Source organism: Entelurus aequoreus, linkage group LG06, assembly GCF_033978785.1.
Source record: "Entelurus aequoreus isolate RoL-2023_Sb linkage group LG06, RoL_Eaeq_v1.1, whole genome shotgun sequence".
Classification (NCBI taxonomy): domain Eukaryota; kingdom Metazoa; phylum Chordata; class Actinopteri; order Syngnathiformes; family Syngnathidae; genus Entelurus; species Entelurus aequoreus.
Genome location: NC_084736.1, coordinates 25,070,819 through 25,084,714, shown reverse-complemented (window position 1 = coordinate 25,084,714; position 13,896 = coordinate 25,070,819). Strand labels below are relative to the sequence as shown.

Here is a 13,896-nt window from a genome sequence, read left to right as displayed (position 1 = left end):
AATGCAATACAGGACAATAAAACAATACAACAGTACAGTAATACAATTCAATAATACAATACAATAAAAAAAATCAATAATACAATCAATCAATCAATGTTTATTTATATAGCCCTAAATCACAAGTGTCTCAAAGGGCTGCACAAGCTACAACGACATCCTCGGTACAGAGCCCACATACGGGCAAGGAAAAACTCACCCCAGTGGGACGTCGATGTGAATGACTATGAGAAACCTTGGAGAGGACCGCATATGTGGGTAACCCCCCCCTGTAGGGGAGACCGAAATCAATGGATGTCGAGTGGGTCTGACATAATTTTGTGAAAGTCCAGTCCACAGTGGATCCAACACAATAAACCAGTACAAAAATACAATACAATATTAATATTTTCATTGGTCATTAAAGTTCCTTTTAAAGACTGTCTGCTGTCTTCTTGCTTTTTCACCTTTCTTCCAAGATGTTGACGGCAAAGAAAGATGCCAGCAGAAGAAGTCACATGACTCGGGTTAGGTGAAGGTTAAAAGTGCTTCAGTGATGCAAGGCCGCCGCTTTAGTCGCTCCAGGTGGCTCTCCTGGAGACGCTCTCCATGGCAACGTCTGGCGCTCTCCCAGCGTCTGGTGACCCTCAGAGCTCAGATCACACGCCACGTGTCATGTACACATCCACGTGCCGAACGCCAGCCTCTCAGAAACGACATGCTAATGCTAACGCCTAGTCAGCAAACGTATTGTGAGCAAGTTAAGTGTGGAGGACAAAGTGACGACCTTGCAGATTCCACTCTTGTAAAAACCATTTCTGAACGCGTCCTTGTGGAAACTCTTCCACACCAAACTCCTCCAAGCACTTCTTTTATTCAACTCCTTTGTTGGAGGCACACACTTCTACTAAATGTCTTCTACCACCTACTGACCACTCCAACTTCAGACAAACTTCACTTTTATTCATTCATGCCTTCATCCATTCATTCATGCATTCATCCATCAATCCATTCATTTGTGTATCCATCCATTCATGCATTCATTCATTAATACGTGCATTCATGCATTAATATGTGCATTCATGCATGCAGTCATCCATTCATTTTTGTATTCAACACTAAATTGGCCCTAGTGTGTGAATGTGAGTGTGAATGTTGTCTGTCTGTCTGTGTTGGCCCTGTGATGAGGTGGCGACTTGTCCAGGGTGTACCCCGCCTTCCGCCTGATTGTAGCTGAGATAGGCTCCAGTGACCCCAAAAGGGACAAGCGGTAGAAAATGGATGGATGGGCATTCATTTGTGCATTCATCAATTCGTGCTTACATTCAATAATTCATCCAAGAATGCATCCATTCATGCATGCACTCATCCATCTTTGCATTCATCCATTGTGTGCATTAATTTATTAAACCATGCATTAATTTGTTCATTAATATATTCATGCATGCATGCAGTCATTTATTCATTTATGCATGCATTTAGCCATTCGTCCATCCATTATTGCATCCATCCATTCATGCGTGCATTCATCCATTCATGCATGCATTCATCCATGTATTTGTTTATTAATTCCTTATTGTGTGCATTAATCCATTCATGCATTCATCTATCCATTCTTGCATCCATTCATCCAAGAATCCATCAAATAATTAGTCCATTCCTTCATCCATTCATACGTGTATCCATCCATGCATTCATCATCCTTTCATCCATCCATTCATTCGTGCATTCATCCATTTATGCATGCATTCATCCATCCATTTGTGCATTGATTCATTAATTCATCCATCCAAGACTTCATCTATTCATGCATTCATTCATTTATCCAGGAACGCATACATCCATCCATTCATTCATTCATTCATGCAGTACATCCAGTACAGTACTTAGCGTTGTGCCAGCCAACATTTACAACATGGCAGGATACAATGTGGGCGGAGTCTGTGTGTGTGTTGGTGGGTTTTTATGTGTGATGTCATAAAGAGGAGGAGTCAATCATAGTCCAGTAGTAATGAAGTTCAAGTCACTTTTTGAGCCTTTGTGTTTTAAGTGTTAGCGTGTATTTAGTGTGTGTGTTGAAGTGTATTTTATGTGTGTTTTATCTGTGTTGTGTGTATGTTCATGTGTGTGTGTTAAGTGTTTCTGTGTGTTTAAATGTGTTAAGCGTGTGTTTAAGTTTATTTGAACTGTTTTGTGTTTGTTAATGTGTGTTATTGTGTGTTTAAGTGTGGTTATTCTGTGTTTTGTGTATGTTGATGTTTGTGTTTAAGTGTTTAGTGTATGTTGATCTGTGTGCTGTTATGTGTTTTATCTGTGTTTTGTGTATGTTCGTGTGTTTTGTGTGTTTAAGTGTGTTTATTCTGTGTTTTGTGTATGTTCTTGTTGTTTAAGGTTGTTTAAATGTGTTTGTGTTTTTAAGTGTGTTTCAGTGTTATCTTTGTTTTGTGTCGGTTTTTGTGTGTTTAAGTTTGATTGTGTGTTTAACTGAAATGTTGTGTTTGTGTGTGTTTTATCTGTGTTTTGTGTATGTTCATGTGTTTGTTATTGCCTGTTTAAGTGTGTTTGTGTTTTAGTATGTGTTTAGTGGTGTGTTACTTTGTATTTAAGTGTGTTTTGTGTATGTCCTTGTGTTTTTGTGTGTGTTGTGTGTTATTGTTTGTTTGTGTGTTTATTTTGTGTTTGTGTGTGTTTAAGTGTGTTTTATCTGTGTTCTGTGTATGTCCTTGTGTGTTTTTGTGTTTAGTGTGTGTTATTGTTTGTTTGTGTGTTTATTTTGTGTTTGTGTGTGTTTTATCTGTGTTTTGTGTATGCCCACGTATGTTAATGTGTGTTTTTGTGTTTAGTGTGTGTTATTGTTTGTTTGTGTGTTTATTTTGTGTTTGTGTGTGTTTTATCTGTGTTCTGTGTATGTCCACGTGTGTTAATGTGTGTTTTTGTGTTTAGTGTGTGTTATTGTTTGAGTGTGTTTTATATGTTTTGTGTGTTTGTTCATGTGTCTTATTGTGTGTTTGATGTGTTGGTGTGTGTTTTGTGTATGTTGATGTGTTTTTAAGTGTGTTTCTTTGTTTGTACTTGTGTGTTTAAATGCGTTTTTGTGTTTGTTCATGTGTGTGTTTAAATGTGTTGATGTGTGTTTAAGTGTGTTTTGTGTTTGTTCATGTGTGTATTAGTGTGTGTTTTATCTGTTTTTACTGTGTGTTAAGTGTGTTTTGTGTTTGTGTGTGTTGTGTCTTTAGTGTGTGTTTAATCTGTTTTGTGTATGTTCATGTGTGTCTAAGTGTATTTAGTGTGTTGATGTGTGTGTTTAAGTGTGTTTCATCTGTGTTTTGTGTATGTTGAAGTGTTTTTTTAATGTGTCTAGTGTGTCTATGTGTGTGTTGTCTGTGTGGGTTTTATCTGTGTTTCGTGTACGTTCATGTGTCTAACTGTGTTTGAGTGTTAGTGTGTTTGTGTGTGTTGATGTGTCTAAGTGTGTTTTATCTGTGTTTTGTGTATGTTCTTATGTGTGTTTAGTATGTTTTATGTGTGTTTTGTGCATGTGTGTTAAGTGTTTTTCTGTTTCAATGTGTTAAGTTAAGTTAAGGGACGACGTGGCGAAGTTGGTAGAGTGTCTGTGCCAGCAATCGGAGTGTTGCTGGTTACTGGGGTTCAATTCCCACCTTCTACCTTCCTAGTCACGTCCGTTGTGTCCTTGGGCAAGACACTTCACCCTTTGCCTCTGATGGCTGCTGGTTAGCGCCTTGCATGGCAGCTCCCGCCATCAGTGTGTGAATGTGTGTGTGAATGGGTAAATGTGGAAATACTGTCAAAGCGCTTTGAGTACCTTGAAGGTAGAAAAGCGCTATACAAGTATAACCCATGTATCATTATTTATCATTTAAGTGTGTGTTTTAGAGTTTTTGTGTGTTTAAGTGTGTTGATGTGTGTTTCATCTGTGTTAAGTGTGTGCTCATGTGTGTTAAGTGGGTTTGTTGTGTTAATGTGTAAGTGTCTTCCGTGTTTGTTTGTGTGTGTTTAAGTGTTTTATCTGTGTTTTGTGTTTGTTTATCCATCCATTTTCTACCGCTTCTCCCTTGTTCATGTGTGTGTTATTGTGTGTTTAAGTGTTTGTGTGTTTCAGTGTATGTAGTGTGTGTTAATGTGTGTTTCTCCTATTTTTTGTGTATGTTCATGTGTGTTTTACCTGTTTTGTGTTTGTTCATGTGTGTGTTTGTGTGTTGTGTGTTTAGGTGTGTTTTATCTGTGTTTTGTGTATGTTCCTGTGTGTTTAAGTGTGTTTGTGTTTTAGTGTGTTTATGTGTGTGTTTAAGTGTTTTTGTGTGTTTTAATGTGTTTAAGTGTGTTTTATCTGTATTTTTTGTGTACATTCTTGTGTGTTATGTGTCAGTGCATTTTGCAGCATGTGCACCATCCAGTTTGTCGCCGAGTGTTGTGTTGCATTTTGGTCATGTGTGTAAGTGTGTGTTTGTGTGTATGTGTGTGTTTTTGTGTTAAGTGTGGTTTGTGTGTTTATGTGTCGAGACTGTTAGTGTGTGTTAATTGTGTGGTTGTGCGTGTTAGTGTGTGTTTAGTGTTTTAGTGTGTGTGCCAGTGCATCTTGCTGCGTGTACATCGTCCAGTGTGTCAGTGAGTGTTGTGTTGCATGTTGGTCGTGTGTGTGTGTGTGTGTGTGTGTGTGTGTGTGTGTGTGTGTGTGTGTGTGTGTGTGTGTGTGTGTGTGTGTGTGTGTGTGTGTGTGTGTGTGTTCAGCGTGTTTGTGTGTTTAAGTGTGTTTCGTATGTGTGTTGATTTGTGTTTAAGTGTGCTTTATCTGTGTTTTGTGTATGTTATTGTGTGTTTAAGTGTTTTTTTGTGTGTTGATATGTGTTTAAAGGCCTACTGAAACCCACTACTACCGACCACGCAGTCTGATAGTTTATATATCAATGATGAAATCTTAACATTATAACACATGCCAATACGGCCGGGTTAACTTATAAAGTGACATTTTAAATTTGCAGCTAAACTTCCGGTTCGAAACGCCTCTGAGGATGACGTATGAGCGTGACGTAGACCGGCGAACACAGGTATGCCTTCCACATTGAAGCCAATACGAAAAAGCTCTGTTTTCATTTCATAATTCCACAGTATTCTGGACATCTGTGTTCGTGAATCTGTTTCAATCATGTTCATTGCATTATGGAGAAGGAAGCTGAGCAAGCAAAGAAGAAAGTTGTCGGTGCGAAATGGACGTATTTTTCGAACGTAGTCAGCAACAACAGTACACAGCCGGCGCTTCTTTGTTTACATTCCCGAAAGATGCAGTCAAGATGGAAGAACTCGGATAACAGAGACTCTAACCAGGAGGACTTTTGACATCGATACACAGACGCCTGTAGAGAACTGGGACAACACAGACTCTTACCAGGATTACTTTGATTTGGATGACAAAGACGCAGACGTGCTACTGTGAGTATGCAGCTTTGGCTTCTAAACATTTGATCGCTTGACCGTATGTGCGCAACTTTTTTTTGCGTATGTACGTAACTTTTTTAAAATATATAAGCTTTATGAACCTTGGGTTAGGTGAACGGTCTTTTGGGCTGAGTGATTGTGTGTGTTGATCGGGTGTTTGAATTGTATTGGCGTGTTCTATGGAGCTAGGAGCTAGCATAGGAGCTAGGAGCTAGCATAACACGTACCGTACGTGCGCGTCACGTACGTAACTTTTTAAAAATATATAAGCTTTATGAACCTTGGGTTAGGTGAACGGTCTTTTGGGCTGAGTGATTGTGTGTGTTGATCAGGTGTTTGAATTGTATTGGCGTGTTCTATGAAGCTAGGAGCTAGCAGAGGAGCTAGGAGCTAGCATAACAAACACGTAGGTGTTTTTATGCAGGATTAATTTGTGGCATATTAAATATAAGCCTGGTTGTGTTGTGGCTAATAGAGTATATATATATCTTGTGTTTATTTACTGTTGTAGTCATTCCCAGCTGAATATCAGGTCACCCCCGGCTCTCACAGCATCTTCCCTATCTGAATAGCTTCAACTCCCCACTAGTCCTTCACTTGCACTTTACTCATCCACAAATCTTTCATCCTCGCTCAAATTAATGGGGAAATTGTCGCTTTCTAGGTCCGAATCTCTCTCACTTCATGCGGCCATCATTGTAAACAATAGGGAACTTTGCGTATATGTTCAACTGACTACGTCACGCTACTTCCGGTAGGGGCAAGCCTTTTTTTTATCAGATACCAAAAGTTGCAATCTTTATCGTCGTTGTTCTATACTAAATCCTTTCAGCAAAAATATGGCAATATCGCGAAATGATCAAGTATGACACATAGAATAGATCTGCTATCCCCGTTTAAATAAAAAAAATTCATTTCAGTAGGCCTTTAAGTGTGTTTTCTGTGTTTTGTGTACGTTCTCGTGTGTGTTGTTTTGTGTCTGTGTGTTTAGTGTGTGTTTTATGTGTGTTAATATGTGTCAGTGCAGCATGTGCATCATCCAGTGTGTCGGCGAGTGTCGTGTTGCATGTTGGTCGTGTGCGTTTGTGTTTAAGTGTGTTTCGAATATGTTTATGCGTGTGTTGATGTGTGTTTAAGTGTGCTTTTATCTGCGTTTTGTGTATGTTCCTGTGCATGTTTAAGTGTGTTTAGTGTGTGTCTAAGCGTGTTTTGTGTATATTATTGTGTGTATATGGGTTTTTGTGTGTTTTATCTCTGTTTTGTGTATGTTTTTGTGTGTGTTTATGATTGTTTAAGTGTGTTTTATCTATGTTTAGTGTATGTTCATTATGTGTTCGTGTGTTTAGTGTATGTCTAAGTGTTTTATCTATGTTTTGTTTATTGTGTGTTTAGTGTGTTTTGACATGTTTTGTGTACGTTCTTGTGGGTGTTGTTTTGTGTTTGTGTGTTTTTGTATGTGTTAACATGTGTTTTGTGTATGTTCTTGTGTGTTGTTTTGTGTCTGTGTTTTTGTGTGTCAGCGTGTGTCAGTGCATCTTGCAGCATGTGTGGTGAGTGTGTGTGCTTGTGTTAAGAGTGTGTTAACTGTGTGTTAGTGTGTGTGTTTTTGTGTTAGGTGTGTTGAGTGTATTTGTGTGTCTAAGTGTGTTTTATTTCCGTTTTGTGAATGTTTTTTTGTGTTATTGTGTGTTTTGTATGTGTGTTGTGTGTTTAAGTGTTTTTGTGTGTTGATATGTGTTTAAGTGTGTTTTCTGTGTTTTGTGTACATTTTTGTGTGTTGTTTTGTGTCTGTGTGTTTAGTGTGTGTTTGTTTATGTGTGTGTTAATATGTGTCAGTGCATCTTGCAGCATGTGCATCATCCAGTGTGTCGGCGAGTGTTGTGTTGCATGTTGGTCGTGTGCGTGTGGTTGTGTGTTTAAGTGTGTTTTTGTGTGTTTTGACATGTTTTGTGTATGTTCTTGTGGGTGTCGTTTTGTGTTTGTGTGTTTTTGTATGTGTTAACATGTGTTTTGTGTATGTTCTTGTGTGTTGTTTTGTCTGTGTTTTTGTGTGTCAGTGTGTGTCAGTGCATCTTGCAGCATGTGTGGTGAGTGTCTGTGTTTGTGTTAAGAGTGTGTTATCTGTGTGTTAGTGTGTGTGTGCTTTTGTGTTAGGTGTGTATTTTTGTGTCTAAGTGTGTTTTATTTATTTTATTTTGTGTATGTTCCTGTGTGTGTTTAAGTGTGTTTAGTGTGTGTTTAAGTGTGTTTAGTGTGTGACTAATTGTGTTTTATCTCTGTTTTGTGTACGTTATTGTGTGTTGAAATGTGTTCAAGTGTGTTTTCTATGTTTTGTGTATGTTCTTGTGTGTGTTGTTTTGTGTTTAATGTGTGTTAATATGTGTCAGTGCATCTTGCAGCATGTGCATCATCCAGTGTGTCGGCGAGTGTTGTGTTGCATGTTCGTCGTGTGTGCTTGAGTGTTTGTGTGTTAAGTGTGTGTTTACTGTGTGTTAGTGTGTTTTTGTGTTAGGTGTGTTTTGATTGTGTTGTGACTGTTAGGATGTGTTAATGTGTGTTTAGTGTGTTAGTGTGTCAGTGCATCTTGCTGTGTGTGTATCGTCCAGTGTCAGCAAGTGTTGTGTTGTATGTTGGTTGTGTGTGTGTGTGTGTGTGTGTGTGTGTGTGTGTGTGTGTGTGTGTGTGTGTGTGTGTGTGTGTGTGTGTGTGTGTGTGTGTGTGTGTGTGTGTGTGTGTGTGTGTGTGTGTGTGTGTGTGTGTGTGTGTGTGTGTGTCCGTGAGAAGAACATTCCGGGTGCAGGAGGCCTCTGCAGTATTCTTGTGCCTTCCTGTTTAATCACATTTGCGGAGCTTACCAAAACACGGAGGAGGAAGAGGACCTGGAGTCGGGCGCTCACACGCTCACTGGTCACATCTCTTCCCACGTGGCCACGCCCCCTCAGGACTGTGCCGCTCCTGGCCGTCCGTCACCGCTCAGCTCCGCCCTCGCTCCGCCTCCGGAGCGGAGCCGGCTCCAGGTTTTGTGTGAGGTTTGTTCCCTTGCTGGAAAGTAGGTCAGTGTTTGCTTTGTATTATTCAGCAAGTGACACACACACACACACACACACACACACACACACACACACACACACACACACACACACACACACACACACACACACACACACACCCTTCAAAGACCCCTACAGTCCACCGGCAGCACAACACGTAAGGTCCGGGTCACAACGACCCACTTAGACCAGAAGTCCTCACAACCATCAAATGCTGACACTATTTTTACCACCCCGCTTTTTTCTGTCAACAGATCAGCACAGCCTGGATCCTACCTGGAATGTCAGCCTCTTACGTAACACACACTTTTTTGGGCCTCCGTCTGAGCACACACACACACACACACACACACACACACACACACACACACACACACACACACGTACATTCTCGTATTTGTTGCCTTCTTGAGACCTCTGAAAAAAGCCTACCTCTTTAGGACCACCCTTTCTAGATATATAAAGATGTGTATTTACAACATTAATAATATATACATACTATGCAAATATAAAAAAAGCTTGTTGTGAAAAAAAAAACTAACCTTTTGGCAATGTTATAATAATAATCGGGATTTTACAAGGACAACAAAAACATTGGGCAATATTGTGATAAAAGTCAGAATTTTATATGACAAATGTCACCATTTTGCATTAAAAAATAATAATTTTACATAAAGAAGTAATAATTTTATGAGGAAATATTGCAATATTACAGAAACAGAAAGAATATGAGAAATTGTTACCAATTTTGTAAGAAAAAAGTCGACACATTGTGAGAGACTGCTTTTAGTATTTTTTTATTTTATTTTTTGTTTGTAATTGTTTTTTAATCTTCATTAATTACTTCAAGTTATTACAATATGTCGCTATATACATTTTTTTTTTTTTTATTGATTTTGGCCAAAGGGGGTACATTTCAATTTCTTACACACTTGTTATTTCATATGTTGACCAGAGGGGGAGCACTTTTAAAAGCGACACAGTCAATTTGAAAAATCCCTCCTTTTTGGGACTACCCTCATTTTGATAGATTTCACCACCAGGTGTGCAAATGAGACACTCTCTATTAGATGCAATGGTTTTCCGTATTGGGACCATGATTTATGTCCTAACTTGTTCACACCTCCTCATATGGAAGGTACTTTTCCTTGTTGATGTCTCAAGAAGGGTAGAAATACAAGAACACACGCACACATACAGTCTTGTATTTGTTGCCTTCTTGAGACCTGAGAAAAATGCCTACCTCTGTAGGACCAGCCTTTCTAGATATATAAAGATGTGTACTTACAATATTAATAATATATACATACTATGCAAATATAAAAAAAGCTTGTTATGAAAAATGAGTTGGAATTTCACAGGAAAAAGGTCACAATTTCACAGGAAAAACGTAACATTTTGGCACTATTATAATAAAAGTCGTAATTTTACTCAACGCAAGTCAAAATTTTACAAGAAGAACTGAACATTTGTGCAATATTATGATAAAAGTTGGAATTTTACTCAATAACAGTTGCAGTTTTACAAGAAAAGCTTAAAATTTTGGCAATTTTATGAAAAGTTTTAAATTCGACAAGTCACAATTTCATAGGAAAACTTTAAAATGTTGGCAATGTTATAATAATAATCGGAATTTTACTCAAAAAATGTCACGATTTTACAAGGACAACAAACAAATTGGCAATATTCTGATAAAACTAGGAATTTTACATGACAAATGTCACCATTTTGCAGTAAAAAGTAATAATTTTCCATAAAGAAGTAATAATTTCATGAGAAAATATTGCAATATTACAGAAACAGAAAGAATATGATAAATTGTTCCCAATTTTGTAAGAAAAAAGTTGACACATTGTGAGAAAAAGACTGCTTTTAGTCATTTTCTTTTTCAAATGTTTTGTTTGTAATTGGTTTTTAATCTTCATTGATTACTTCAAGTTATTACAATATGTCTCTATATACATATTTATTTTATTTTTTTATTGATTTTGGCCAAAGGGGGCACATTTCAATTTCTTACACACACTTGTTGACCAGACGGGTAGCACTTCAAATTTCTTACACACACTTGTTATTACATATGTTCACCAGACGGGTAGCACTTCAAATTTCTTACACACACTTGTTATTTCATTTGTTGACCAGAGGGGGAGCACTTTTAAAACCGACAGTCAATTTGAAAAATCCCTCCTTTTTGGGACCACCCTCATTTTGATAGATTTCACCACCAGGGGTGCAAATGAGACATTCTCTATTAGATGCAATGGTTTTCCATATTGGGACCATGATTTATGTCCTAACTTGTTCTTGTTCACACCTCTTTGATGTCTCAAGAAGGGTAGAAATACAAGAACACACACACACATACATTCTTGTATTTGTTACCTTCTTGAGACCTGAGAAAAATGCCTGCCTCTTCAGGACCACCCTTTCTAGATATATAAAGATGTGTACTTACAACATTAATAATATATACATACTATGCAAATATAAAAAAAAAAGCTTGTTGTGAAAAATGAGTTGGAATTTCACAGGGAAAAGGTCACAATTTCACAAGAAAAACTTAACATTTTGGCAGTATTATAATAAAAGTCGTAATTTTACTCAACGCAAGTCAAAATTTTACAAGAAAAACTGAACATTTGTGCAATATTATGATACAAGTTGGAATTTTACTCAATAACAGTTGCAGTTTTACAAGAAAAGCTTAAAATGTTGGAAATTTGACCAGACGGGTAGCACTTCAAATTTCTTACACACACTTGTTATTTCATGTTGACCAGAGGGGGAGCACTTTTAAAACCGACAGTCAATTTGAAAAATCCCTCCTTTTTTGGACCACCCTCATTTTGATAGATTTCACCACCAGGGGTGCAAATGAGACACTCTCTATTAGATACAATGTTTTTTCTTATTGGGACCATGATTTATGTGCTAACTTGTTCACACCTCCTCATATGGAAGCTACTTTTCCTTGTTATGTCTCAAGAAGGGTAGACATACAAGAACACACACACACACACACAGGTGACACATGAGTGACATGAAGTGAAATGTACTCCCAGAAAACCAGACTGAGCTGACTAGAGCTCGGTGACCTTCTTCTTCATCGCCATCATCCGAGGAAGACGACGTCCTCTCTGTCGGTCGTTCCGATAAAAGTGACAAGCGGGCGATAACCTTTCCTCTGTCTTTAAAGTGCAAATTGGGGAGAAAACAAGTGTCTGTGTTCTCCAAAAAACAAAAACAAAACATTAGCATGCAAATAGCGGCGATGAGGATCCAAATGCTACTGAGCTAGAAGGTCAGCTAAAGGTGACAAACGTTATGAAAAGTGTCACCTGATAACACTTTGTTTCATTTTAGACGTTTATTTTACAGTGAAGCCCGAGCTCGTAGAAGCTAGCCACGCAGAACGACAACAATGGCCGCAGCCGTGTTAGCAACCAGTGAAGGAGCACAAAAAATAAATTCACATCCGAATGGCAATTCTTATTCATCCATGTTCTAAATACATTGACAATTTTCAAAAATCTAATAAAAAATATGTATTACAACAACCATCTTCCATGCCTTTGTAATTTATATATTTTTTATTGATTTTTGAAAATTACGAATCCATTTAGAGAGTGTGTGTGTGTGTGTGTGTGTGTGTGTGTGTGTGTGTGTGTGTGTGTGTGTGTGTGTGTGTGTGTGTGTGTGTGTGTGTGTGTGTGTGTGTGTGTGTGTGTGTGTGTGTGTGTGTGTGTGTGTGTGTGTGTGTGTGTGTGTGCGTGTGTGCGTGTGTGTGTGTGTGTGTGTGTATATATATATATACATACACACATATATACACACACATATATATATACATACACATATATATATGTGTATATATATATATATGTATGTATATATATATACACATATATATATACATACACATATATATATGTGTATATATATGTATGTATATATATACACATATATATATACATGCATATATATATATATATGTGTATATATATACATACACATATATATATGTGTATATATATATGTATGTATATATATATATATACACATATATATATATACATGCATATATATATATATGTGTATATATATATACACATATATATATATGTGTATACACATATATATATGTGTATACACATATATATATATATACATGCATATATATATTTATGTGTATGTATATATATATGTGTATGTATATATGTGTGTATGTATATATATATATATATATATGTGTATGTATATATGTGTGTATGTATATATATATACATACATATATATATACACATATATATATATGTGTGTATATATATACACATATATATATGTGTGTGTGTATATATATATATACACATATATATATATGTGTATATATATGTATGTATATATATATATGTGTATATATATGTATGTATATATATATATACATACACACATATATACATACACATATATATATACATGCATATATATATATATATGTGTATGTATATATATATATATATGTGTATGTATATATATATATACATACATATATATATACACATATATATATATATAGTCGTGCTCATAAGTTTACATACCCTGGGAGAATTTATGATTTATTGGCCATTCTTCAGAGAATATGAATAATAACACAAAAACCTTTTTTCCACTCATGCTTAATGGTTGTGTGAAGGTATTTATTGGCAAACAACTTTGTTTACTCTTTTTAAATCAAAATGACAAAAGAAAGTACCCAAATGACCCTGATCAAAGGTTTACATACCACAGTGACTTTGATCTGATAACATGCACAAAAGTTGACACAAACAGGTTTGAATGGCTAATCAAGGTTCCAATCCTCACATGTGACCTGTTTGTTTGTAATTAATGTGTGTGTATAAAAGGTCAGTGAGTTTCTGGGCTTCTGACAGACCATTGCATCTTTCATCCAGTGCTGCACAGATGTTTCTGGATTCTGAGTCATGGGGAAGGCAAAATAATTGTCAAAGGATCTGCGAGAAAAGGTAATTGAACTGCATAAAACAGGAAAGGGGTATAAAAAGATATCCAAGGAATTGAGAATGCCAATCAGCAGTGTTCAAACGCTGATTAAGAAGTGGAAAATGAGGGATTCAGGTAGACCAGCAAAGATTTCAGCCACAACTGCCAGGAAAATTGTTGGAGATGCAAAGAAAATTCCACAAATAACTTGAGCTGAAATAATAATAAATAATAATAATGGATTAGATTTATATCGCACTTTTCTATTGTTAGATACTCAAAGCGCTCACAGAGAAGTGGGAACCCATCATTCATTCACACCTGGTGGTGGTAAGCTACATTTGTAGCCACAGCTGCCCTGGGGTAGACTGACGGAAGCGAGGCTGCCAGTTTGCGCCTACGGCCCCTC

At 37.0% G+C, this 13,896-nt stretch overlaps 1 long non-coding RNA gene across 1 annotated transcript; it reads left to right on the top strand.

Annotated features, from left to right (window-relative positions):
* The first annotated feature begins 8,614 nt into the window (after positions 1 to 8,614).
* Positions 8,615 to 12,004, top strand: LOC133651490 (uncharacterized). The gene is made up of 4 exons (XR_009826421.1): positions 8,615 to 8,640; positions 8,738 to 8,766; positions 11,549 to 11,787; positions 11,865 to 12,004. It is a non-coding gene; the product is annotated as an uncharacterized LOC133651490 (long non-coding RNA).
* The last annotated feature ends 1,892 nt before the right edge of the window (positions 12,005 to 13,896 follow it).